This window comes from Juglans regia, chromosome 15, assembly GCF_001411555.2.
Source record: "Juglans regia cultivar Chandler chromosome 15, Walnut 2.0, whole genome shotgun sequence".
Lineage (NCBI taxonomy): Eukaryota > Viridiplantae > Streptophyta > Magnoliopsida > Fagales > Juglandaceae > Juglans > Juglans regia.
In genome coordinates this window covers 10,710,625-10,738,602 of record NC_049915.1, presented here as the reverse complement: position 1 = coordinate 10,738,602, position 27,978 = coordinate 10,710,625, and the positions used below count along the sequence as shown (strand labels likewise).

The window sequence follows — 27,978 nt, the reverse complement described above, 5'->3', positions numbered from 1 at the left end:
AAATCAATACTTCCCCATTAACCTGGTTTTGAACTTACCATGCTAAACCTTAATTAAACTCAATCAAAACCTCATTCCCATGCCATAAATTATTAAAGCCTAACATGTCATTCTAACTCTAAACAAAATATAGGGCAAGATTACTCATAGAAATCGTGGCCCTTAAAGCTCCCAACACAGCTTCACTCAAGAACTCTCAATAACTTCACTCGGTTTCACTCTATTGCTCACTAAGGAGGAGAAATGCTCTCAAGACTCAAGAGAAGACATGGAGGAGTGGTATGGGGAAATGAGGAGGTTTGGGAGGTATTTATAGGCTTCAAGGAGGGTGCGAGGGAAGGGGGGGCGTTGGTTTTGGCTCCAAGGAAGTGAATGTGATTGGTAGATGTGGGTGGTGGTGTGTTGATTGCATTTTCTAGATTTGTCATGGCTTGGTCAGCTGAATAGTGACCTAAAGTGTCATCATTTCATCATGACCAAGAGCTAGAAGACATCCATAGTAGGTGCAGGCAGGAGTTGCTTAACTCAGATTTTTTAAACAAAAATTCACAAGACAAGCAAGCCCATAGCAAACGGTTTTAGGTTTCCTTCAAAGTTGCCCTGATTTTGATCCCTCCTTTGTCCCATCCTCTTGGTCTGGTTTGTGGGCATAATTAACATCATTGAGTGCCTTTCTCAGGTGGGTAAAGAGACATGAGTGGTGCCATGGTGAGGGTGGCTGATTTGGTGCAGAAAAATCTTTGAAGAGCCAAGGATACCAATTTGAATCCAACTACACTTCCTATAGGAATAGTTGGATATTTTGGCTTTTGTTTCTTGGAGGTACTTCGCCCATTGCTAGGTCTGGTCCATAAGTGATGAGATGATGTGTGATTGGTGCAATTAAAAATGAAAATATGTTGGGAAAGGCCTGGGCTAGGGGCTGCAATGCACATGAAGGTGCATCTACGTGCCGATTGGTGGTGATTTGAGCATTATCATGGCTTTGCTTCTATTGACATGTGTTGGGTCAATATTAAACTTCTAAATTAGTCTAAGACTAAAATGCAAATCAATAATAAAAACCAAGATTTTAGATTATAAAAGTGGGAAAATAAATTAAAGAAAAATTAAGCTAAGAACATTATTGAAGTTACTAATCATGTGTGAGATGATTAGTGCTTCTTAACTCAAGTTAGAAACTTAACCATGGTTAGGTGGGAACCTTAAGGGCATGTGGCACTTCTTGGGCCTTGATGGGCTTGTAGGGCAACAAAATGTGCAAGCCTTGGTTGTGGGCTTTGGAGTGGTTTAGTGATATGAACCCGTGGGAAAGAATTCCCTTGAACTTACAATCAATTTGAAAATTCCCCATGAAAGCCAAAATTCAAGTCAATGGATGGAGAACCTAGACCCGATGAGAACTTGTTTCAAGAACCTAGATTATATTAAAATCTAGACCCATTGAAGAACACGTCTCAAGAACCCAAATTACAAAGGAGGAACGCCACAAAAGTTGTGATTTACCATTGATAAGTTCAAATATTCAATTAAGAATAAGAGGAGTAAAACTCAACTCACAATGAATAAATTCATCAAATTTCATAAACTGATTAGAATGAGGCTACATAGAGTATTTAAAGCAAAACCTAATGAAACCCTAGCCAAAATAAACCCTCATCTTCCAAAAATACCTCTGAGTGAACAGTGCCACGGCTGTAGTGCGGAGCTAAAGTAACTCGGCTACAGTAACCCTAACCCTAGTTCAATAAAATAATAACTTTCCCAACATGTCCTTGCATAGGCCCCCTTAAGTGCTTCCCATAATAAACCCAATTCTTCTAAACTAATAAAATAAGTTCTTTAAATGAATTCAATAAGTTAAAACCCTTAAGAGCCCAAAGCCATTAAGTCTTGCCGTTGCCCTCTTCCGTAGCTGATCAAATGAATTAAAACTGGATATTCATCCTTCAAGCCCCATCTTGAATGTTGGGCTCTTGCTAACCTCGTCCCAAGTGGATTGCATCAATCCTTGTATTGTCTCCTTGATCTTTAAGACTAGGCCCATCATGGTTCCCATCATTCCCCCTTTCCTCAAAAGGATTCGACCTCGAATCTCCACCTTGGTTCCCATCATTCCTACTCTCCTCAAAATGAATCCTCGAATCTCCACCTTGGTTTCCATCATTCCCACTCTCCTCAAAAGGATTCAACCTCGAATCTCCACCTGGATCAAAGGAAAAAACGTTAGTAACATTATCATTAATTTCATATGCAATATCATTAATTTGTTCAAGAATTTGAAAAAATCCATCCAAGCTACTCCTATCGTCAACAGGTGAAGGCATTAAATCAAAAGGAGGAAATGGATTAGGGCTATAAACAATTGCAAAAGGAGAATATAAAGTGGTAGTATACATGGTCCTATTATATGCAAACTCTATAAATCTATCCACAACCATAAAAATAGAATCTCTACTCCTTTCTTTCCTAGGCAGCCCCAAAACAGAGTCCATATATGCAAACTCAATGAAACGCAAATGATACTCCTGTAAACGTTCATGCAACAAGTCAATGTATGGCAAATGATACTCCCACAAACGTTCTTGAAACAAGTTAATGAATGACAAATGATACTTCCACAAACATTCATGTAACACTTCAATGAAAGGCAAATGATACTCCCACAAGCATTCATGTAACACATCGATGAATGACAATTGATACTTCCACAAACGTTCATGCAACACGTCATTGAAAGGCAAATGATATTCCCACAAATGTTCATGCAACACAACAAGAGTCTTCCTTACACCAAGGTTACCCAACAAACCAGCATGTCTATCACGCCCAAGCAACTTACGCAAAAAACTAGTAGGCACACAAAATCTATTCCCTCTAAACAAGTACCAATCTAGTTTATAGAACTTACCAAACGATGCTTTCTCACTTGTTCCATACACACTAGCAAAATCATTATTATTAGCATGCAATTCCTTATCATATTCAAATCTCAACGATTTTGCATCTAAAATGAAGACAAGGACATACCTTCCTGCTAAAGCATCAATCACAAAAATTTTCATACCTTGTGTGTAATCGAATACATGAGGAAAAGTCTCAATACAATCCTCCCACTTAGCATGCAATCTATTCAACAACTTACTTTCTCCCTTCAAATGTGTCAATGACTCATGTTCTTCGAAGAAATGTCGGGTTGGGATTGTTGTACCTGGCACAAAATTAATGTAGTGGTCTATCTCCCTAATAGGTGGCAATCCACTAAACAGACTGCTAGGAATCACGATCTCATATCCCTGCAACAAAGAAACAACAACACTAGGCAAAGAATCATTAAATTCATTAGTATAAAAGCTTGCCTTAGCATAAAAACTCACTTTTCTCTTTTTGTTTCTCTCTGCAATCTCTCTTTTTTTTTCCTCTTGTGGCTCCACTCTTTTTTCCTGACTCTCAGCCTCCTCTATATTTTCTTTTTCACTCACACTTTCTCTCGACGTTTCGGTTTCATTGTCTTTCTCCCTCTCATTCTCTTTTTTCGTTTCACGCTCTCTTTTTCTTCCACACTCCTCTTTTCTTAAAAACCCTCAGCCTCACAATATTTTTGCAACTCATTCTCTTTTTTTCTTGAGGTTTCAACCTCACCATCATCTTTTTTCTTCCTCATTTCCCTCTCTCTCTCTTTTTCAGTCTCACTATTTCTTTTTTTCTCAATCTCATCCTCACTTTCACTTTTTGGCTCAATCTCAATTTTCAGTTTCAGGTGGTCCCCATGAGTGGTTTAGTGATTTGAACCCGTGGGAAAGAATTCCCTTGAACCCACAGTCAATTTGAAAATACTCCTAGAAAGCCAAAATCAAGTCAATGGATGGAGAATCTAGAGCCGATGAGAACCCGTTTCAAAAACCTAGATTATATTAAAATCTAGACCCGTTGAAGAACCTGTCTCAAGAACCCAAATTACAAAGGAGGAACGCCACAAAGGTTGTGATTTACCTTTGATAAGTTGAAAAATTCAATTAAGAACAAGAGGAGTAAAACTCAACTCACAATTAATAAATTCATCAAATTTCATAAACTTCATAAACTGATTAAAATGAGGTACATAGAGTATTTAAAGCAAAACCTAATGAAACTCTAGCCAAAATAAAACCTCATCTTCCAAAAATACCCCTGTATGAACAGTACCACGTCTACTGTACGGCGCTACAGTACTCGGCTACAGTAACCCTAACCCAAGTTCAATAAAATAATAACTTTCCCAACATGCCCTTACATCCCCTTAAGTGCTTCCCATAATAAACTCAATTATTCTAAACTAATAAAATAAGATCTTTGAATAAATTGAAACCCTTCAAGTGCTCAAAGCCTTTAAGTCATGTTGTTGCCCTTTCCATAGTTTAATCAAATGAATCAAAGCTGAATCTTCATCATTTAAGCTCTTGAACTTGTATTTGGCCAATCTGGAACATGCAACATATCTTTAAAACTAGGCCCACCTTAGTTCCCATCACATTTTGATTTCCAAGTAGTGCTAGAAACCGAAGTGTACCTTGCTGTCCATTTTCTCTTTAATTGCCTCTCCACCTTCATAGCCATGTGCACCATGTCTTCTATCTCTACATAATGCTGCAATTCAATTATATTGGCTATGTCCTTATTCAAACCACTCAAAAATCTAGCCATGGTGGCCTCTCAGTCCACCTCTACATTAGCCCGAATCATCGCCACCTCCATCTCCTTATGGTAATCCTCCACACTACTAGACCCGTATGTAAGATTTTGTAATTTCTGATAAAGGTCTCTATACTAATGGCTAGAAACAAATCTCCGCCTTATGAAAGCTTTCAACTCTCCTCATGTCTCTATAGGCCTCTCAAGTTTCCTCCTCCTAATGGTCACTAATTGATCCCACCAAATAATAGCATAATCAGTGAATTCAATTACCGCCAACTTCACTTTCTTCTCCTCAGAGTAATTATGGCAATCAAACACCAACTCTATTTTTTCTCCCACTCTAGATAAACCTCAGGGTCAGTTCTACCTTGGAAAGATGGTATTTTCATTTTGATGCTACCAAGGTCTCTATCTACACCATCACGACCCCTTAGATTCCCCCCAAGTCCTCTTTCATGCCTAACTCTTCTATTTCTACCCAACCCAACGTCAGATCCTAAGTCTTCCTCATACTCACCATCTCCTTTTTTCTCATACTGATTTTCAACTCTATGCTCAAGTCGCCTCCTATCCCTCCCACCTTGTAGATTTCTAATCGTTGCTTCTTGATGATCCATCCTATCCCTCACTTCACCCAACACCAAGTTCAACTGCTCAAACTGTTGTTGCATGGCTTGCAACACAAATGATGAGTTATCTGCTCTCCCCCTTGGTGATGCACAACTCCGTTGAAACATTATCAGGTGCTACACAAAAGAATGTTAGTTGCAAAAAAAAGTAAACCTGAAAGGAACCAAGGTGGACCTACTCTTAAGGATCCTTTGCAAGTTCCAGATGGGCCAATTACAAGATCAAGGGCCAAGAAGATCAAGAAAGCAATGCAAGGATTGGTGCAATCCACTTGGGATGAAGCTAGCAAGAGCCTAACACTCAATATGGGTTTGAAAGAAGAACCAGTTTTGATGCACTTGATTCAAGCTGTGGAAGACATGACTTAGAGATACGGTGATATGAACTCCACCAACAATTGTGATGAAACCCGATAACAATGATGGCTTGGAACCCCAAGATCGTATTGACAAGATTTGTTGAGCCTTGACCAGTCACCGAACTATATGAAAAACCAAGACTACGAAGGATTGAAAACGCCACACCAAGAAATCAGAATCAAGGTGATAAGTTTGGAGCTTGAACGCCACAAGATTAACTTGATAAGTTTGGAGAGTTCTTTGAAGAACCAAGAGGAACACAAGACCTCACAAAGACAAATAAGCTTCTGAAATTTCAAATCTGATATTAAAACTCGAAATAACCCCTTTATATACTTGGAACAACCCTCCAAGAATAGGAAAAGTCATAACTTCAGCTTTAAAAGCAACACAAATATTAACATAACAAGTCCCACGAATTTTAGGCCTCTTGGACTTCTAGAGGCAGCCAGTAATGACAAAATGACTAAATTCAATGTATTTCACGTACCCAGGCAAGACCAAGTTCATTCACCTATTTAATATTCTTGAAACTTAACAAATTCACGTCCTTTAATGGTCAGACCATTCATCATATTTCTATGTGCTAATTAGCCTCTTCAATTGCCTTGATGACATGGACTAAGTCTTGAATATTATTTGAGCCCATCTTGGTCTTTTTAGAATCAGCCCAATTCTCTTGGATTAGCCCATTTAGTGCATCCTTGAATCGTTTGGCTCTAAGTCTTGTAATTGGGCCACTAGGAAGTGACAAAGGGTCTTTTGCAAATTCAGCTCCATTCCCACTTGTATGATCAGCATGTCCAGCTCCTTGGTTTGCATCATACGGCCTATGGTTATTGGAGGCTTCCAATTTGGTTAAATGATTTATTTTATTAGTTTACAATAAGTGAGCTTGAAGATGCTTGGCTCACATGTTTTATTTCTTATGAACTATGTTTTTGGGAAGGTGATATGAACCCGCGGGAATGAAATCCCTTGAACCCACAATCAATTTGAAAACTCCCCAAGAAAGCCAAAATCAAGTCAATGGATGGAGAACCTAGACCCAATGAGAACTCGTTTCAAGAACCTAGATTATATTAAAATCTAGACCCGTTGAAGAACCCGTCTCAAGAACCCAGATTACAAAGGAGGAACGCCACAAAGGTTGTGATTTACCTTTGATAAGTTCAAAAGTTCAATTAAGAACAAGAGGAATAAAACTCAACTCACAATGAATAAATTCATCAAATTTCATAAACTTCATAATCTCACATTCACTCTTGCTTTTCAGCTCAATTTTACATTCACTCTCACATTCACTTTTTCTTTTTAGCTCATTCTCACTTTCACTCTTACTTGTTTGCTCAATCTCCTTTTCACTTTTTCTTTTTTGATCATTCTCATTTTCACTCTTTCTTTTTTGAGCAACCTCACTTTCCAGCTTCAATTGATCCCCATGGACCTGTGTTGCAGTTAAAGGAGCAAGTTTGATTGTTTTTCCATCATTTTCAAAACTATACATGTTCCTTAACCCATCATGAATCACCTTCCTATCAAACTGCCACGGCTTCCCCAACAAAATATGGCCAGCATGCATAGGCACAACATCACAAAGCACCATATCATAGTATTTCCCAATTGAAAATGAAACTAGCACTTGCTTATTTACCTTGACCTCTCCACAATCACTCAACCACTGCAACTTGTATGGTCTAGGTGTTTCAAGGTAGGTAAATTCAATTTCTCAACTAAAGTAGTGCTAGCCAAATTAACACAACTCCTCAAATCAATGACCATACTACATACCTTGTTGTTGATGTGGCATCTAGTATGAAAATTGTTCTCGCTCTGCTGCTCTCTATCATCAATCTTAATTTTTGTATTGAGTGCATGCCTGGTAGCAAGACAATCACCATACTCTTCATTTTCATACCTATTTTCAACACTAAACTCAGGACGCCTCCTATCTCTCCTACCATGAAGATTTTTAATTACCGCTTCTTGATGATCCATCCTATCCCTCACTTCACCCAACACTAAGTTCAGCTTCTCAAACTGTTGTTGCATGGCTTGTAACAGAAAGGATGAGTTATCTACCATCCCCTTTGGTGATGAGTCACTCTTATGAGACATCATAATGTGCTGCACAAAAAGAATGTTAATGGAAAAGCTCACACACTCTCTTACGTGTTTACACTCGAATAATGGCACTTTACTCGTGTGTCACTCTGAATGGCTTTTTCCGGATAATAGTCTCGCAATCTCTTGCCTTTTACCTCAATAGTTTTCCAACTCAAGTTCTTTAAGAACTAATTGAACTCAATCAAGAGAAAGTAACCTTGTTTTATCCCAACTAGTAATTAGGTCCAAGAAACAAAAACAAGACAAACACGGAATGAATAAAAATGACACGAGAAACAGGGAAGTTATACGAGTGAAAGAGTAACAATAAGACAAAATATCAACTTTAATGATGTATGCAGCGCCCCTTTGATGATAAGGTTCAATCAACAAATTTCTTTCTTTCTTTTTTTTTTTTTTTTTTTGTAACTATGTAGCCACCTTTGAATATGCTACCTTTTCTTTTCTCCTCTTCTCTTCTTTCAGTTTTTTTTTCTCTTTTTTTTTTTCGAATTTTCTTTTCTTTTCTTTTCCTTTCATTTCTTTTCTTTTCTCTTCTCTAATTCAACCACAAAAGGTAATATTCAATTGTGGAAACCAAGCAATTGAATTCAAACACACAAGCATGGACAATGAAGAAGAAGAGACTCAATGGAACGACACTCCAAGCAATTGACAAACTTAGAGATGTAGGAAACCCTAGAATTTTGAAACTCTAGGTGATGCAAATTTCAGCCAAACCCAAAACCCTAAGAATTTCGGCAGCCTACTTTTTTGCTTCTATTTTTTTTTTTTTTGGCAACCCTAGAACAAGGAAGCCCTACAATTAAATTTAAGGACGCTAGAATTAAAAGATAGAATCAGACCTGATTGGGAAACCTTGCTCTGAATACCAAATGATATGAACCTGCGGGAATGAAATCCCTTAAACCCACAATCAATTTGAAAACTCCCCAAGAAAGCCAAAATCAAGTCAATGGATGGAGAATCTAGACCCGATGAGAACTCGTTTCAAGAATCTAGATTATATTAAAATCTAGACCCATTGAAGAACCCGTCTCAAGAACCCAAATTACAAAGGAGAAACGCCACAAAGGTTGTGATTTACCTTTGATAAGTTCAAAAGTGCAATTAAGAACAAGAGGAGTAAAACTCAACTCACAATGAATAAATTCATCAAATTTCATAAACTTCATAATCTGATTAGAATGAGGCTACATAGAGTATTTAATGCAAAACCTAATGAAATCCTAGATAAAATAAAACCTCATCTTCCAAAAATACCCCTGAGTGAACAGTACCGCGGCTACAGTACGGCGCTACAGTAACTCGGCTACAGTAACCCTAACCCTAGTTCAATAAAATAATAATTTTCCCAACATACCCTTACATAGGCATAAACCCAATTATTCTAAGCAAATAAAATAGGTCCTTGAAATTAATTAAATAAGTTGAAAGCCTTCAAGTGTCCAAAGCCTATAAGTCATGTTATTGCCCTTTCCATAGCTTATGAAATGAATCAAAGCATAATCTTTATCGTTCAAGCCATTGAACTTGTATTTGGCTCATCTGAAACTTGCAACATATCTTTAAGACTAGGCCCACCTTGGTTCCCATCAGAAGGCCTTGTATTTTGGCCAAGGGTTTATTTGGAAAGTTACTTTTAGGAACTAGGGTTTCATCAATTTATTGGAGGGGTTACTGTATCCGGAACTATTCATCAAGGGTAATTTTGGGTAAAATGGGCTTTATTTTGACTAGGGTTTTGATTAGGTTTGGGTTTAAAAACTCTTTGTAGTCTCATTTGAGGGGTTAGACAATATTGAATTTTATTTGTGAGTTGAGTTTTCTCCTCTTGTTCTTGATTGAACTCTTTAACTTATCAAAGGTAAATCACAACCTTTGTGGCGTTCCTCCTTTATAATCTGGGTTCTTGAGACGGGTTCTTCAATGGGTCTAGATTTTAATATAATCTAGGTTCTTGAAATGAGTTCTCATCGGGTCTAGATTCTCCATCCTTGACTTGATTTTTGGCTTTCTTGGGGAGTTTTCAAATTGATTGTGGGTTCAAGGGAATTCATTCCCACGGGTTCATATCAAAACCTCACACACTCCCCTACGTCTTTACACTCGAATAATGACACTTCACTCGTTTTTCACTCTTAATTGGCTTGTTTTATCCCAATTAGTAATTAGGTCCAAGAAACAAGAACAAGAGAAGCACGGAAGGAATAAAAAAAAAATGGCACGTGAATCAAGGAAATTATACGAATGAAACAGTAACTATAAGACAAGATACCAACTAGAATCACCCCCTTTGATGATAAGGCTCAAGAAAAAATCTCGAAATTTTTTTTTTTTCATGATTTTTTTTTTTCTTTTCCTTTCTTTTGTTTTCTTTTCCTTTCCTTTCACCAACTGATTTGATCACAATCAAGAATAAGCAGTTGAGAAAATCCTAACAATAACTCTAAAACCCTTGGGCAACTGATATACGGCAGCCCCTAGAACAAGAGATTTCAGCCAACACAAACCCTAGAACAATGAATTTCAGCAACCCTAACAATAGTGAAGAAATATGCTAACCACCACTATTTTTTTTTTTTTTGTAATCAATCCTAGAACAATGAAGCCCTAGAATTAAATATGCAAGAAATAAAATATAGAATCAGACCTGATTGGAAACCTAGCTTTGAATACCAAATGATATGAAAACGCAGGAATAGAATCCCTTGAACCCACAATCAATTTGAAAACTCGCCAAGAAAGCCAAAATCAAGTCAAGGATGGAGAACCTAGACCCAATAAGAACTTGTTTCAAGAACCTAGATTATAATAAATCTAGACCCGTTGAAGAACCTGTCTCAAGAACCCAGATTATAAAGGAGGAACGCCACAAAGGTTGTGATTTACTTTTGATAAATTCAAGAGTTCAATCAAGAACAAGAGTGTTTCCAAGTGGTGTATTTAGTGGATTGCCACCCATTAGGGAGATAGAGCACTACATTGATTTTGTGCCAAGTGCAACAATTCCTAACCGACCTTTATTGGAAGAACATAAGTCATTGACACACTTAAAGGGAAAATGTAAGTTGTTGACTATAATGTGTGCTAAGCGGGAGGATTGTATTGAGACTTTTCCTCATGTATTCAAATACACACAAGGTATGGAAACTTTTGTGGTTGATGCTTTAGCAAGAAGGTATGATATGAACCCGCGGGAAAGGAATCCCTTAAACCCACAGTCAATTTAAAAACTCCCCAAGAAAGCCAAAATCAAGTCAAAAGATGGAAAACCTAGACCCGATGAGAACTAGTTTCAAGAACCTAGATTATATTAAAATCTAGATCCGTTGAAGAACCCGTCTCAAGAACCCAGATTACAAAGGAGGAACGCCACAAAGGTTGTGATTTACCTTTGATAAGTTCAAAAGTTCAATTAAGAAAAAGAGGAGTAAAACTCAACTCACAATGAATAAATTCATCAAATTTCATAAACTTCATAATCTGATTAGAATGAGGCTAGATAGAGTATTTAAAGCAAAACCTAATGAAACCCTAGCCAAAATAAACCCCCATCTTCCAAAAGTGCCCCTGGATGAACAGTGCCGCTGCTATAGTGCCGCGCTATAGTAACCTTAACCCTAGTTCAATAAAATAATAACTTTCCCAACATGCCCTTGTATAGGCCCCCTTAAGTGCTTCCCATAATAAACTCAATTATTCTGAACTAACAAAATAAGTTTTTTAAATGAATTAAATAAGTTGAAACCCTTGAAGAGCCCAAAGCCTTTAAGTATTGTCGTTGCCCTCTTCCGTAGCTGATCAAATGAATTAAAACTGGATCTTCATCCTTCAAGCCCCATCTTAAATGTTGGGCTCTTGCTAAACTTGTCCCAAGTGGATTGCATCAATCATTGCATTGTCTCCTTGATCTTCCTGGCCCATCTGGAAGTTGCATATGATCTTTAAGACTAGGCCCATCTTGGTTTCCATCATCATTCTTAGTGAATTTGGGCCCTAAAGTCTCATGTCCATCAAGTAGGGCCTAAGGTCTTACGTTTCCTAAGTTGGGCCTAAGTCCTTAGTGTCTCTCATAAGCCTTTATACCCAAAAGGATTGGGCCCTTAATAAACCAATCTCTTGAGCCTTCCTAAATCAATAAAAAATTTAACCCAAATTACTTAGCCCAATATGGTGGCAAAATCTTCAATATTCCACTTGTCATTCTAACATCGGCCTCTTGACACTTTTCCTCAAAATTAACATTGCACTAAAATCTTCTAAAAGTTCTACTAAAATTCTACTAAACCCAAAGTATACAGTCCTCGTACCAACTCAAATATCCAAAAATGTTCTTATTTTTAAATAGCTCAACTCCTAATTAACTAGGATTAAGGCTACTAAGGTCAAGGCCTAAGGAGCATTTTAGGCAGGGTGTTACAATTATGAAGGAGTAAGCCAGTGTCCTAGGCGAATCGGATTCCTTGAGGAAATAGAGAACTAAATGTAGTTATGTATGGATTAAAAGAAAATTCCAACTAAATTACAAGGACACTTGAAGTGTATCGCATATATTTTTCTATGGAAGAGTTTTCAGAGATTAGCCACTCAATCGCTTGTCTCAAGTTTGGGAAAGGAAGCATTCGTGGATGAGTTAATTGATGAGTTTAGTGGTTGCTGGAAGCATGATTTGGTCAGGGAGACGTTTAATAGAGAAAAGGCTGCTATTGTTTGTACTTTACCTGTGAGCAGAATGATTTTGGAAGACAAACTCTAATGGGGACCTGCTAAGAATGGATTTTTTTCTGTTAAGAGTGCTGATTATGTTGCAATGGAGCTTAAAAGACAGCTTGAAGGGGAGCAATTTGCTGGAAATGGGATTAATATGGTCTGGAAGAATATGTGGAGGCTTAATATACCTAATTATATTAAGGTATTTCTGTGGAGAGCTCTAACAAATTGTCTGCCTACTAAAAGATAATTTGCTAAGAAGGAAGCTTGTTGAATATGGGTTGTGTCCAATATGCTAGCAGGTGGAGGAAACAAGTGGTCATGTGTTATGAAGTTGTGTGGCCACTTCTGATGTATGGTCCGAATATATGAGTAAAGCACAGAAGTTGATATGCAGAGAATAAGACTTTCTTGTTACTTGGTCTGAATTATCACAAAAGTTAGTGAAAAGTGAACTAGAAAGTATGGCCTTTATCTTTAGAAAGGTGTGGCAGAGGAGAAACAATTGGATCTTTGAGAAATCTGTTCAAAGTCCTTCTGAAGTAGTTGCGGCTGCTATGACATATAGGGAGGAGTACATTCTAGCTATGGGTGCAAACAGAGAAGGTTCTTTTGTTTCAACCCCGGTGGACTGAGATGTTTTTTGGCATGCTCCAACACAGCTTCCTTATAAGGTGAATTGGGATGCTGGGTTTGAGGAGTCTACTCACAAAATGGGGGTAGGGATCATAATCCGGGATGGTGCAGGAGATCTCATTGCTGCAGTGTGCAAGCCGGGGCCTGATGTAAGGGATGTTGTGCTGGCTGAAGCAAATGCACTTTGGAGGGCTATTACTTTCTGTGAGGAAATTGGTATTGAGGCTGCTATTTTGGAAGGGGATGCAATGAAAGTCATCAAGGAAGTACAAGACTACGAGGAGAATTGTGCATGGTATGGACAAGTAATTGAAGATATTAAGAAGAAGTGTTGTTTTGGACAGAGATGATTACTGCAGTATGCCCCTAGAGAGAGTAATGTGGTAGCTCATAGACTTGCAAAATTTGCTATGCAATGTGAGGATGAGGTGGTCTGGTTAGAGGATTGTCCTGGTTGATAAAACCTTGTATCCAACTGGAAAAACTATGTATTTCTTCTGTGGAATGAAAGTATGGACTATGTTCTTTTTCAAAAAAAAAAACATGCTCTGAACGTTTTATCACATTCCATGGCATACACGATCAAAGTACTACATGAACATGGCATACATGATTTAAGGACTACTTGAATATGGCATACATAATCTAAGTATTACAAGAACATGGCTTGCATAATCTGGCTATTCCATTTTACATGGCATACTTGACTTGAATTACTACGTGAACATCTCATGGCTTTCATACGATTTTAGTAACATCCAATCAATCAAACAACAAATTCATTCATTCAAGCATAATCTCATATTTTATCAAAGATCGTAAAAGGAATCTAACCTTGACTTGTATCTTAGCATAGCATAGATAACCATTATAAGCACATCATATTTTCATTCATAACAATAATATTTACAGTACGCATGCATTTATATGATTATACTATTTACCTCTTAGTATCACTTCCTGATTCCGACTTTGTAGCGTGCTACCTATAGGAGGCACTAATCGTCACTAACTTTCCTAGAAAGACATGTCGTAGCATTATAAATGCTTAAAATCATATATAGAGATACTTTAATTATACTAAGAATAATACATAATAGTATCATTCAAAACTCATAACATATTCCTTGACTTCTATTAAAAATATAACTTAATAATTTTATAAAAATCCAATTAAAATTCAATTGGAATATTAACTAAATAATAGGCTCCAAAAATAGTTTACGAAAAAAGATACTTTAAGATTATGCTTTAAATTCCTTGAATATTTATGGTAAAAATAAGTCTCTGCCTCATATATATATTCCATTAAAAGCTAAGCCCATTAAAATGACGTACTAAAGTGTTTTATGAAAATAAACCCAGCCTAACCTACTATATCATATAAAACACGTCCAACAAGACCCAGCTTAATAGGGGGCATTTTGGGAAGGTTGGAGGTAAAGGAAGTAAAAGAAAACACAGGCTTAAGGGGAAGACATCAGGTCGTGCAATTGAGACTCACCGAGAGAGGTATCAACTGCGATGAAGGGTCGTGGTGGCTGGCCGAGGTTCACGGTGGCTAGGAGTGGTCGGCGTAATGGGCTTCTCTGGGCAGTGGTGCGACACAAGAGAGAGAATGAGTGAGAGAGAGTTTAGAGAGAAAACTGTTTAGCTAAGAATAACAAAGAGAGGAGGGAGAAAGATTCCAACGTGGACTTACCGGAAGGAGTGCGAGGCGAAGGGAGGTGCCTAGTCGGCGAGTTTTGTGGCTGCCGTGAGGTGATCCGACTCTTCTAGTGGTCAACGGAGAGCTGAGTAGAAAACATTGTTGCTTCTAGTATTCACGGTGGAGAGAAAACGATGGAAAATAAGCTTAGAGGCATCGACACACATCGTGGAGGAAGGAGAGCTTACCATCGGCGTGCTTTGTGGTAGTTTCCGGCAAGGTGGCTGACTTGGTATGAAGAGTAGTGCTAGGGAGGCTGTTGGTGATGGGAACCAAGATGGGCCTACTCTTAAAGATCATTTGCAACTTCCAGATGGGCCAAGGAGATCAAGGAGAAAATGCAATGATTGATGCAATCCACTAGGGACGAGTTTAGCAAGAGCCCAACATTCAAGATGGGGCATGAAAGATGAAGATCCAGTTTTGATTCATTTGATCAGTTATAGAAGAGGGCAACGACAAGACTTAAAGGCTTTGGGCTCTTTAAGGGTTTCAACTTATTGAATTCATTTAAATAATTTATTTTATTAGTTTAGAATAATTTAGTTTATTATAGGAAGCAATTAAGGAGGCCTATGCAATGGCATGTTGGGAAAGTTATTATTTTATTGAACTAGGCTTAGGGTTACTGTAGCATCACACTGTAGCCATAACACTGTTCATCCAGGGGCACTTTTGGAAGATGGGGGTTTATTTTGGCTAGGGTTTCATTAGGTTTTGCTTTAAATACTCTATGTAGCCACATTTTAATCAGTTTATGAAATTTGATGAATTTATTCGTTGTGAGTTGAGTTTATCAAAAGTAAATCACAACCTTTGTGGCGTTCCTTCTTTTATAATCTGGGTTCTTGAGACGGGTTCTTCAAGCAGTCTAGATTTTAATATAATCTAGGTTCTTGAAACGAGTTCTCATCGGGTCTAGATTCTCCATCCATTGACTTGATTTTAGCTTTCTTGGGGAGTTTTCAAATTGATTGTAGGTTCAAGGGATTTTCATTCCTGCGGGTTCATATCATTTGGTATCAGAGCAAGGTTTCCAATCAGGTCTGATTCTATCTTTTAATTCTAGCATCCTTAAATTTAATTCTAGGGCTTCATTGTTCTAGGGTTGCCAAAAAAAAAAATTGAAACAAAAAGTAGGCTGCCGAAATTCTTGGGGTTTTGGGTTTGCCTGATATTTGCATCGCCTAGGGTTTCAAAATTCTAGGATTTCCTGTATCGTTTGTCAATTGCTTGGAGTGTGGTTCGATTAATTCTCTTCTACTTCGTTGTCCATGCTTGTGTGTTTGAATTCAATTGCTTGGTTTTCACAATTGAATATTTCTGTTTGTGGTTGAATTAGAGAAAAGAAAAGAAAGGAAAGAAAAGGAAAAGAAAAGAAAAAAAAAATGAAAAAAAAAATGAAAAAAAAAAAAGAAAGAAGAAGAAGAAGAAAAGAGAAGGTGGCGTATTCAAAGTTGTTACATAGATACAACAAAGAGAAAGAAAGTATTTGTTGATTGAGCTTTTATCATCATAGGAGTTGAATACATCTTTCTAGTTGGTATCTTGTTTTATAATTACTCTTTCCCTCGTATAAATTCCTTGAGTCTCGTTTCATTTTATTCATTCCTTGTTTATTTGATCTATATTACTGGTTGGAATAATACAAGGTTGTATTGTCTTAATTTAGTTCAACTAGTTCTTAAAGAACTTGAGCGGGAAAACTATTGAGGTAAAAGGCAAGAGAGTATGAGACTATTATCGGGAAAAAGCCATTAAGAGTGAAACACGAGTGGAGTGCCATTATTCGAGTGTAAACACACGTAAGAGAGTGTGTGAGGTTTTCCACTAACATTGTTTTTGTGCAGCATATTATGATATCTCGTGAAGTGACTTTTCACCAAAGGGGAAGGCAGATAACTCATTCTTTGTGTTGCAAGCCATGCAACAACAGTTTAAGCGGTTGAACTTGGTGTTGGGTGAAATGAGCGATAGTATGGATAATCAAGAAACAGTTATTAGAAATCTGCAAGGTAAGAGAGATAGGAGGCGACGCGAGCTTAGAATTGAGAATGGGTATGAAAATGGAGAGGATGAGGAAGGCCTAACATCTGAAGTTGGATTGGATAGACATAGAGGAGTTAGGCGTGGAAGAAGACTTAGGGCAAACCCAGGGGGTCGAGATAGAGTAGATAAGAATTTTGGGAGCATCAAAATGAAAATACCATCATTCCAAGGTGGAACTGAGCCTGAACTTTATTTAGAGTAGGAGAAAAGAATAGAGTTGGTGTTTGATTGTCATAATTACTTTGAGGAGAAGAAGGTGAAGTTGGCTGTAATTGACTTCACTGATTATGCAACTATTTCGTGGGATCAATTAGTGACCAATAGGAAGAGAAATCTTGAAAGGCCTGTAGAAACATGGAGAGAGTTGAAAGCTATCATGAGGCGGAGATTTGTACCTAGCCACTACTATAGAGACCTCTACCAAAAACTACAAAATCTTATACAGGGGTCTAAGAGTGTAGAGGATTACCATAAGGAGATGGAGGTGGCTATAATTCGGGCAACTGTAGTGGAGGATCAGGAGGCCACGATGACAAGATTTTTGAGTGGGTTGAATAGGGAGATAGCCAATGTAGTTGAGTTGAAACATTATGTGGAGTTTGACAATATGGTGCACATGGCTATGAAGGTGGAGAGGCATCTAAAAGGAAAGGGTACATCAAAGTATACTTCGGTTTCTAGTACACCTTGGAAACCAAAGTGGGACAAAAATGATCAAGTTGTAACAAAGGGGAAGACCGAATCACCTAAGGGAAATTATTTGGGTGAGGCTGAAACCTCAAGAAAAAAAGAGAATGAGTTGAAAAACAATTGTGAGGCCGAGAGTTCAATAAAAGAGAAGAGTGAAAGAAAAAGAGAAGAGTGAAAGAAAAACAGAGAGTGAAAAGAACAAACAGAGTGAGATGAAAAAAGAGAATGAGGCCGAAACATCAAAAGAAAGATAGAGAGAAAAAGAAAATATAGAGGTGGTTAAGAGTCAAGAAAAAAGAGTGGAGCGACAAGAGGAAAAAGAAAGAGAGGTTGCAGACAAAAACAGAAAGACAAAAGTGTGTTTTTATGCTAAGGCAAGCTTTTATACTAATGAATTTAACGACTCTGATATGAACCCGTGGGAATGAATTCCCTTGAACCCACAATCAATTTGAAAACTCTCCAAGAAAGCCAAAAAATCAAGTCAAGGATGGAGAATCTAGACCCGATGAGAACTCGTTTCAAGAACCTAGATTATATTAAAATCTAGACCCGTTGAAGAACCCGTCTCAAGAACCCAGATTATAAAGGAGGAACGCCACAAAGGTTATGATTTACCCTTGATAAGTTCAAGAGTTCAATCAAGAACAAGAGGAGAAGACTTAACTCACAAATAAAATTCAATATTGTCTAACCCCTCAAATGAGGCTACAAAGAGTTTTTAAACCCAAACCTAATCAAAACCCTAGCCAAATTAAAGCCCCTTTTACCCAAAATTACCGTTGTTGAATAGTACCAACTCCAGTACGCGAGGCTACAGTAACCCCTCCAATAAATTGATGAAACCCTAGTTCCTAAAAGTAACTTTCCAAATAAGCCATTAGCCAAAATACAAAGCCTTCCCAAAAACATAGTTCATAAGAAATAAGACATGTGACCCAAGCATCTTCAAGCCCACATATTCTAAACTAATAAAATAAATCATTTAACCAAATTGGAAGCCTCCAATAACAATAGGCCGTATCTCTAAATCATGTATTCCACAGCTTTAATCAAGTGCATCAAAACTGGTTCTTCTTCTTTCAAACCCATCTTGAGTGTTGGGCTCTTGCTACCTTCATCCCAAATAGATTGCACCAATCCTCGCATTGCTTCCTTGATCTTGTAATTGGCCCATCTGGAACTTGCAAAGGATCCTTAAGAGTAGGCCTACCTTGGTTCCTGTCATTCCCTCTCTCCTCAAAAGGATTCGACCTCAAATCTTCACCTACATCAAAAGGAGAAAGATCAAAAACATTGAAAGTTGAAAAACTTTATACTCACCTGGAAGATCCACTTTATATGCATTGTCATTAATTTTCTCAAGAATTTGGAAAGGTGCATCTCCTCGAGGATGCAAATTACTCCTTCTATGGGCTGTGAATCTTTCTTTGTACATGTGAACCCAAACCCAATCTCCTGGTTCAAAGATGACACGCCTCCGTCCTTTATTGGCTTGGGAAGTAACCCTTTCATTCTTTTGGGCAATTTAAAGCCGTACCCTCTCATGAAATGACTTCACCAACTCCGCATTCTTTTGTCCATCCAAACTACTATTGCCATCAACAGGTAAAGGCATCAAATCCAAAGGAGTAAGTGGATTAAATCCATAAACAATTTCAAAAGGAGAGTATGAAGTAGTAGTATGCATCGTCCTATTATATGCAAACTCTATAAATGGTAAACAATCCTCCCAAGTTTTTAAATTCTTATGAACAACAGTACGTAAAAGCTGAGTTAAAGTCCTATTAACTACTTCAGTGTGACCATCAGTCTGCGTATGACAAATAGTGGAAAATTAGAACTTAGAACCCAATTTCCCCCACAACACCTTCCAAAAGTAGCTAAGGAATTTAACATCCCTATCTGAAACAATACTCCTAGCTACACCATGGAGTCGCACTATCTCCTGGAAAAACAATTCAGCTATGTTTGTTGCATCATCTGTTTTATGGCATGGAATGAAATGTGTCATCTTACTGAATCTATCCACAACCACAAAAATAGAATCTCTACCCCTTTTGGTCATAGGCAGCCCCAAAACAAAGTCCATAGATATGTCTACCCATAGCTCACTAGGAACGGGTAAGGGTGTATACAACCCATGTGGCAAAACCTTAGATTTGGCCTTTCTACATGTAATGCACCTTCCACAAATACGGTTAACATCACTCTTCATCTTAGGCCAAAAGAAATGTTCATGCAAAATGTCTAAAGTTTTCTTGACACCAAAGTGTCCCATTAATCCCCCACCATGTGCCTCACGCACCAAACTCACGCATAGAACAATTTGGCAGACAAAGTTTCCTTTCTTTAAACAAATAACCATCATGCTTGTAAAACTTACCAAATGCCGCCTTATCACATGCCACATACACATTAGAAAAATCAGCGTCATCGGCATACATGTCTTTCAGATATTCAAACCAAAGCATTTTAGCACTCATAGAAGTAAGAAGTACATACCTCTGGGATAGAGCATCAGCAACAATGTTCTCCTTACCTTGCTTGTAACGGATGACATAGGGAAAGGTCTCAATGTATTCCATCCATCTAGCATGCCTTTTATTCAACTTACCTTGACCCTTGAGATGCTTCAATGATTCATGATTGGTGTGGATCACAAATTCCCTTGGCCATAGGTAGTGCTGCCAAGTCTCTAATGCACGAACAAGAGCATAAAGCTCTTTGTCATAAGTAGGATACTTCAGGGATGCCCCAGTTAAATTTTCACTGAAGAAGGCTATGGGCCGCCTATCCTGCATCAAAACGGCTTCAATCCCTATTCCTGAGGCATCACATTCAATCTCAAAAGCTTTGTTAAAATCAGGTAATGCTAACACAGGTGCAGAGCACAACCTTCCTTTAATAGTGGCAAAAGCATTCTCTTGATTAGCCACCCAATGAAACCCAACATTATTTTTGATTAACTCAGTGAGTGGTGCAGCAATGGTGCTGAAGTCTTTAACAAAACGCCGATAAAAGCTAGCTAAGCCATGAAAGCTTCTTACCTCAGAGATGCTTTTTGGCATTGGCCACTCCTTGATGGCCTTGACTTTCTCTTCATCTACCTCAATACCCTTTGTACTATCAACATAACCAAGAAAAATAACTTTTTCCATGCAAAATGCACATTTCTTGAAATTAGCATACAACTTTTCACATCTCAACACATCAAACACATATCTCAAATGCTCAATATGTTCATTTAAGTTCTTGCTGTACACTAAGATATCATCAAAGTACACAACCACAAACTTGCCTATGAATGCACGTAGGACATGGTTCATTAATCTCATGAAAGTACTGGGCGCATTTGTAAGTCCAAATGGCATAACCAACCATTCATAAAGCCCATACTTAGTCTTAAAAGCAGTTTTCCATTCATCACCCTCTTTCATTCTAATTTGATGGTACCCACTTTTAAGATCAATTTTACTGAAAATACATGAGCCATGCAATTCATCAAGCATATCATCCAATCTAGGAATGAGATGGCGATACTTTACCGTGATATTGTTGACCGCCCTGCAATCAATGCACATCCTCCACGTCCCATCCTTCTTTGGCACTAGTAGCACTGGTACTGCACAAGGGCTCATGCTCTCCCTCACGTACCCCTTGCTCATCAAACCTCAACTTGTCTATGAAACTCCTTCGTCTCCTCTGGATTACTCCTATAGGCTGGTCGGTTTGGAATAGTAGTGATATGAACCCGTGGGAATGAATTCCCTTGAACCCACAATCAATTTGAAAACTCCCCAAGAAAGCCAAAATCAAGTCAAGGATGGAGAATCTAGACCCGATGAGAACTCGTTTCAAGAACCTAGATTATATTAAAATCTAGACCCGTTGAAGAACCCGTCTCAAGAACCCAGATTACAAAGGAGGAACGCCACAAAGGTTGTGATTTACCTTTGATAAGTTCAAGAGTTCAATCAAGAACAAGAGGAGAAAACTCAACTCACAAATAAAATTCAATATTGTCTAACTCTCAAATGAGGCTACAAAGAGTTTTTAAAGCCAAACCTAATCAAAACCCTAGCCAAAATAATGCCCCTTTTACCCAAAATTACCCTTGATGAACAGTAGCAGCTACAGTACGCGCGGCTACAGTAACCCCAACAGTAAATTGATGAAACCCTAGTTCCTAAAATGTAATTTTCCAAATAAGCCCTTGGCCAAAATACAAGGCCTTCCCAAAAACATAGTTCAAAAGAAATAAGACATGTGAGTCAAGCATCTTCAAGCCCACTTATTCTAAACTAATAAAATAAATCATTTAACCAAATTGGAAGCCTCCAATAACAATAGGCCGTATCTTTAAGTCATGCCTTCCACAGCTTGAATAAAGTGGATCAAAACTGGTTCTTCTTCTTTCAGACCCATCTTCAATGTTGGGCTCTTGCTGGCTTCATCCCAGGTGGATTGCACCAATCCTTGCATTGCTTCCTTGATCTTCTTGGCCCTTGATCTTGTAATTGGCCCATCTGGAACTTGCAAAGGATCTTTAAGAGTAGGCCCACCTTGGTTCCTATCATTCCCCCTCTCCTCAAAAGGATTCGACCTCGAATCTTCACCTACATCAAAAGGAGAAAGATCAGAAACATTGAAAGTTGCAGAAACTTTATACTCACCTGGAAGATCCACTTTATATGCATTGTCATTAATTTTCTCAAGAATTTGGAAAGGTCCATCTCCTCGAGGATGCAACTTAGTCCTTCTATGGGCTGGGAATCTTTCTTTGCGCATGTGAACCCAAACCCAATCTCCTGGTTCAAAGATGACACGCCTTCGTCCTTTATTGGCTTGGGAAGCAACCCTTTCATTCTTTTGGGCAATTTGAAGCCGTACCCTCTCATGAAGTGACTTCACCAACTCCGCCTTCTTTTGTCCATCCAAACTACTCCTGTCATCAACAGGTAAAGGCATCAAATCCAAAGGAGTAAGTGGATTAAATCCATAAACAATTTCAAAAGGAGAGTATGAAGTAGTAGTATGCATCGTCCTATTATATGCAAATTCTATAAATGGCAAACAATCCTCCCAAGTTTTTAAATTCTTATGAACAACAGTGCGTAAAAGCTGAGTTAAAGTCCTATTAACTACTTCAGTCTGACCATCAGTCTGTGGATGACAAGTAGTGGAAAATAAGAGCTTAGTACCCAATTTCCCCCACAACACCTTCCAAAAGTAGCTAAGGAATTTAACATCCCTATCAGAAACAATACTCCTAGGTACACCATGGAGTCGCACTATCTCCCTGAAAAACAAGTCAGCTATATTTGTTGCATCATCTGTTTTATGGCATGGAATGAAATGTGCCATCTTACTGAATCTATCCACAACAACAAAAATAGAATCTCTACCCCTTTTGGTCCTAGGCAGCCCCAAAACAAAGTCCATAGATATGTCTACCCATGGCTCACTAGGAACGGGTAAGGGTGTATACAACCCATGTGGCAAAACCTTAGATTTGGCCTTTCTACATGTAATGCACCTTCCACAAATACGGTTAACATCTCTCTTCATCTTAGGCCAAAAGAAATGTTCATGCAAAATGTCTAAAGTTTTCTTGACACCAAAGTGTCCCATTAATCCCCCACCATGTGCCTCACGCACCAATAATTCACGCATAGAACAATTTGGCAGACAAAGTTTGCTTTCTTTAAACAAATAACCATCATGCTTGTAAAACTTACCAAATGCCGCCTTATCACATGCCACATTCACATTTGAAAAATCAGCATCATCGGCATACATGTCTTTCACGTATTCAAACCCAAGCATTTTGACACTCATAGAAGTAAGAAGTACATACCTCCGGGATAGAGCATCAGCAACAATGTTCTCCTTACCTTGCTTGTAACGGATGACAGAGGGAAAGGTCTCAATGTATTCCATCCATCTAGCATGCCTTTTATTCAACTTACCTTGACCCTTGAGATGCTTCAATGATTCATGATCGGTGTGGATCACAAATTCCCTTGGCCATAGGTAGTGCTGCCAAGTCTCTAATGCACGAACAAGAGCATAAAGCTCTTTGTCATAAGTAGGGTACTTCAGGGATGCCCCACTTAACTTTTCACTGAAGAAGGCTATGGGCCGCCTATCCTGCATCAAAACGGCTCCAATCCCTATTCCTGAGGCATCACATTCAATCTCAAAAGCTTTGTTAAAATCAGGTAATGCTAACACAGGTGCAGAGCACAACCTTTCTTTAATAGTGGCAAAAGCATTCTCTTGATTAGCCCCCAATGAAACCCAACATTCTTTTTAATTACCTCAGTGAGTGGTGCAGCAATGGTGCTAAAGTCTTTAACAAAACGCCGATAAAAGCTAGCTAACCCATGAAAGCTTCTTACCTCAGTGATGCTTTTTGGCGTTGGCCACACCTTGATGGCCTTGACTTTCTCTTCATCCACCTCAATACCCTTTGTACTAACAACGTAACCAAGAAAAACAACTTTTTCCATGCAAAAGGCACATTTCTTGAAATTAGCATACAACTTTTCACATCTCAACACATCAAACACATATCTCAAATGCTCAATATGTTCATTTAAGTTCTTGCTGTACACTAAGATATCATCAAAGTACACAACCACAAACTTGCCTATGAATGCACGTAGGACATGGTTCATTAATCTCATGAAAGTACTGGGCGCATTTGTAAGTCCAAATGGCATAACCAACCATTCATAAAGCCCATACTTAGTCTTAAAAGCAGTTTTCCATTCATCACCCTCTTTCATTCTAATTTGATGGTACCCACTTTTAAGATCAATTTTACTGAAAATACATGAACCATGCAATTCATCAAGCATATCATCCAATCTAGGAATGGGATGGCGATACTTTACCGTGATATTGTTGACCGCCCTGCAATCAATGCACATCCTCCACGTCCCATCCTTCTTTGGCACTAGTAGCACTGGTACTGCACAAGGGCTCATGCTCTCCCTCACGTACCCCTTGCTCATCAAATCCTCAACTTGCCTCTGAAGCTCCTTTGTCTCCTCTGGATTACTCCTATAGGCTGGTCGGTTTGGAATAGCAGCCCCGGGCACAAAATCAATCTGGTGCTCAATGCCTCTAATGGGTGGCAACTCATTTGGCATCTCCTCCGGGAATACATCCTCAAACTCCTGCAACAAAGAAACAGCCAAACTAGGAAGAGACTGGTTAGTTTCATCAAGAGTAAGATAAGACTCTTTATAGACAAGAAAAATCATAGGGCGATCTGCGAAGAAAGCCCTCTTAACCTCACTCTCTCTTGCATAGAAACTCACTTTTGCCTTTCCTTTTCTCTCAGAAGACTCTCTTTCTTTTTTCTCTCGTGGCTCCACTATTTTTTCTTTACTCTCAGCCACCTCTCTACTTTCTTTCTCACTCTTTCTTTTATGCTCATATTCACTCTCACTCTTTCTTTTTTGCTCAATCTCTTTTTCACTCTTCCTTTTTTTATCACTCTCATTTTCACTCTTTCTCTTCTGATCCTCTCATTTTCACTCTTTCTTTTTTGAGCAACCTCACTTTTCAATTTCAATTGGTCTTCATAGACCTGGCTTGGAGTTAAAGGAGCAAGTTTAATTGTTTTGCCCTCCTTTTCAAAACTGTACATGTTCTTGAACCCATCATGTGTCACTCTCCTATCATACTGCCACGGCCTCCCCAACAAAATATGGCCCGCATGCATAGGCACAACATCACAAAGCACCTCATCTTGATACTTCCCAATAGAAAAAGTAACTAACACTTGTTTATCCACCCTAACCTCTCCACAATCATTCAACCACTGCAATTTGTATGGTCTAGAGTGTTTTAAGGTTGGTAAATTCAATTTCTCAACCAAAGTAGTGCTAGCCACATTAGTACAACTCCCTCCATCAATGATCATACTACATACCTTATTGTTGACATGGCATCTAGTATGGAAAATGTTCTCTCTCTGTTGCTCTGCATCATCCACCTTAATGTGTGCATTAAGAGCACGCCTGGCAACAAGAGACTCACCTGTCACAGGGTATACCACTCCATCATCATCACTAGCATCATCCAACTCGGGCACCTCATCACTATCATCCTCACTCTCAGTCATCACCTCCCCATTGTCACGCATAATCATCACCCTCCTATTTGGACATTGAGAAGCAATGTGCCCTGAACCCAAACACTTAAAACATTTGATATCTCTATTCCGTGAAGGTTGGGATTCTACCTTGGGTTTGTTGCTAGTTCCCTCATCTTTTCCCTTAGGTGGTTCGGTCTTTCTCTTTGCTTCAGCTGGATCATTCCTATCCCATTTTGATTTCCAAGTAGTGCTAGAAACCGTAGTGTACCTTGCTGTCCCTTTTCTCTTTAATTGCCTCTCCACCTTCATAGCCATGTGCACCATGTCCTCTATCTCCACATAATGCTGCAATTCAATTACATTGGCTATGTCCCTATTCAACCCACTCAAAAATCTAGCCATGGTGGCCTCTCGGTCCTCCTCTACATTAGCCCGAATCATCGCCACCTCCATCTCCTTATGGTAATCCTCCACACTCCTAGACCCCTGTGTAAGATTTTGTAATTTCTGGAAAAGGTCTCTATAGTAATGGCTAGGAACAAATCTCCGCCTCATGAGAGCTTTCAACTCTCCCCATGTCTCTATAGGCCTCTCATAATTCCTTCTCCTATTGGTCACTAATTGATCCCACCAAATAATAGCATAATCAGTGAACTCAATTACCGCCAACTTCACTTTCTTCTCCTCAGAGTAATTATGGCAATCAAACACCAACTCTATTTTTTTCTCCCACTCTAGATAAACCTCAGGGTCAGTTCTACCTTGGAAAGATGGTATTTTCATTTTGATGCTACCAAGGTCCCTATCTACACCATCCCGACCCCTTAGATTCCCCTCAAGTCCTCTTTCATGCCTAACTCCTCTATTTCTACCCTACCCAACGTCAGATGCTATATCTTCCTCTTCCTCACCATCTCCTTCATTCTCTTACTGATTTTCAACTCTATGCTCACGTCGCCTCCTATCCCTCCTATCTTGTAGATTTCTAATCGCTGTTTCTTGATGATCCATCCTATCACTCACTTCACCCAACACCATGTTCAACCTCTCAAACTGTTGTTGCATGGCTTGCAACACAAAGGATGAGTTATCTGCTCTCCCCCTTGGTGATGCGCTACTCCGATGAGACATTATCAAGCGCTACACAAGAGAAAGTTAGTGGCAAAAAAAAAAATAAACCTCACACACTCCCTCACGTGTTTACACTCGAATAATGACACTCCACTCGTGTTTCACTCTTAATTGGCTTTTTTCGATAATAGTCTCACACTCTCTTTGCCTTTTACCTCAAGAGTTTTCCCACTCAAGTTCTTTAAGAACTAATTGACTCAATCAAGACAAAGCAACCTTGTTTTATCCCAACTAGTAATTAAGTCCAAGAAACAAGAACAAGAGAAACACGGAAGGAATGAAAAAAAAAATGGCACGTGAATCAAGGAAATTATACGAATGAAACAGTAGCAATAAGACAAGATATCAACTAGAATCAACCCCTTTGATGATAAGGATCAAGAAAAAATAAAAAATCTCGATTTTTTTTTTTTTTTCACGATTTTTTTTTTTCTTTTCCTTTCTTTTCTTTTCTTTTCTTTTCTTTTCCTTTCACCAACTGATTTGATCACAATCAAGAATAAGCAGTTGAGAAAAACCCTAACAATAACTCAAAAACCCTTGGGCAAGTGATATACGGCAGCCCCTAGAACAAGAGATTTCAGCCAACACAAACCCTAGAACAATGAATTTCAGCAACCCTACTAACCACCACTATTTTTTTTTTTTTTGTAATCAATCCTAGAACAATGACGCCCTAGAATTAAATATGCAAGAAATAAAAGATAGAATAAGACCTGATTGGAAACCTTGCTCTGAATACCAAATGATATGAACCCGTGGGAATGAATTCCCTTGAACCCACAATCAATTTGAAAACTCCCCAAGAAAGCCAAAATCAAGTCAAGGATGGAGAATCTAGACCCGATGAGAACTCGTTTCAAGAACCTAGATTATATTAAAATCTAGACCCGTTGAAGAACCCGTCTCAAGAACCCAGATTACAAAGGAGGAACGCCACAAAGGTTGTGATTTACCTTTGATAAGTTCAAGAGTTCAATCAAGAACAAGAGGAGAAAACTCAACTCACAAATAAAATTCAATATTGTCTAAATCTCAAATGAGGCTACAAAGAGTTTTTAAAGCCAAACCTAATCAAAACCCTAGCCAAAATAATGCCCCTTTTACCCAAAATTACCCTTGATGAACAGTAGCAGCTACAGTACGCG

At 38.5% G+C, this 27,978-nt stretch overlaps 1 pseudogene; it reads right to left on the bottom strand.

The window, feature by feature from the left end:
- Positions 1 to 13,699: 13,699 nt before the first annotated feature.
- LOC118344683 lies at positions 13,700 to 26,386 on the bottom strand (annotated as a pseudogene).
- Positions 26,387 to 27,978: the final 1,592 nt, after the last annotated feature.